Source organism: Diaphorina citri, unplaced genomic scaffold, assembly GCF_000475195.1.
Source record: "Diaphorina citri unplaced genomic scaffold, Diaci psyllid genome assembly version 1.1 scaffold17352, whole genome shotgun sequence".
Lineage (NCBI taxonomy): Eukaryota > Metazoa > Arthropoda > Insecta > Hemiptera > Psyllidae > Diaphorina > Diaphorina citri.
This window is the reverse complement of record NW_007394708.1, coordinates 1-1,040: the sequence shown is the minus strand read 5'-3', so window position 1 is coordinate 1,040 and position 1,040 is coordinate 1. Positions and strand designations below refer to the sequence as shown.

Below are 1,040 nucleotides of genomic sequence, written 5' to 3'. Positions count from 1 at the left end.
CCACACTGTACGAGTAAAGAAAGCCGCCCTTCTGATTGGTTTAAAGGTCCTAGTAAAGCAGAGAGCTTTTTCACAACTCTTGTGGATATCCCAATGGTTGAGGATAAGTGTCTTATTTGAAATCCTTTTACACTGGTAATCGCGCCACTGGTTAAGTATTTGTCCTCACAAGGCTGAGTGCACCCCGAACTCCAAGCACAGAGCCGAAAAGACTTCGTCCCCGCCGGGAATCAAACCCGGGACCTTCACTTCTATCTAGTTTTCTCTTCTTCAAACCTATTCTCTTACCTTACACCGCACTTCATTAGGTAAGTCTTCCTCAAACACCCAATCCTTCTTGTATTGATAGCTCTCTTCAGTCTCCTTGATTAGTAGTTCTTTCACAATCTGAAATGGGAGAAAAGTTATGCATTTTGGTAAACATTACGAATATAAGGTCGATTCTTACGCGTAGAAAGTTGTGAAAAATCCAAACTGAAGTGAAAAATTTGTACTCATCAAGAATTTGTACCTACTCGTTTTTCGATTTCAAGTTTTCAACGGGTTAAATCCCTACGCGTAGAAAGTTGTGAAAAATCCAAACTGAAGTGAAAAATTTGTACTCATCAAGAATTTGTACCTACTCGTTTTTCGATTGCAAGTTTTTCAACGGGTTACTTTCTGGTGTTCTCGTGTTAACCCAGCACCTAAATGGGAAGTATTGTGTCTCTTTTCGCCCATTTGATGAGAGGCATACTACGACACAGATGTCCAATGTAGGAGTGTTAATTTCTGGTGTTCTCGTGTTGACCCAGCACCTAAATGGGAAGTATTGTGTCTCTTTTCGCCCATCTGATGAGAGGCATACTACGACATAGGTGTCCAATGTAGGAGCTTCATGGCTACGGAATAAAAACAGCGGGCGGTGGAACACTCTTTTTTTTTATTCAAAATCATCACGTCAGAACGAAAATTGACTAAAATATTCCTGTGAAATCACACTGTGTTGCTTACTTTTCTAGACACCGTGTTCTTGATGACGGCTGGGAACTTGTTGGGCA

At 41.1% G+C, this 1,040-nt stretch overlaps 1 long non-coding RNA gene across 1 annotated transcript; it reads right to left on the bottom strand.

The window, feature by feature from the left end:
* Window positions 1-292: 292 nt before the first annotated feature.
* LOC113473164 lies at window positions 293-1,040 on the bottom strand. Its single transcript, XR_003395218.1, has 2 exons — window positions 994-1,040; window positions 293-387 (listed from the first exon to the last, which is right to left on the bottom strand). It is a non-coding gene; the product is annotated as an uncharacterized LOC113473164 (long non-coding RNA).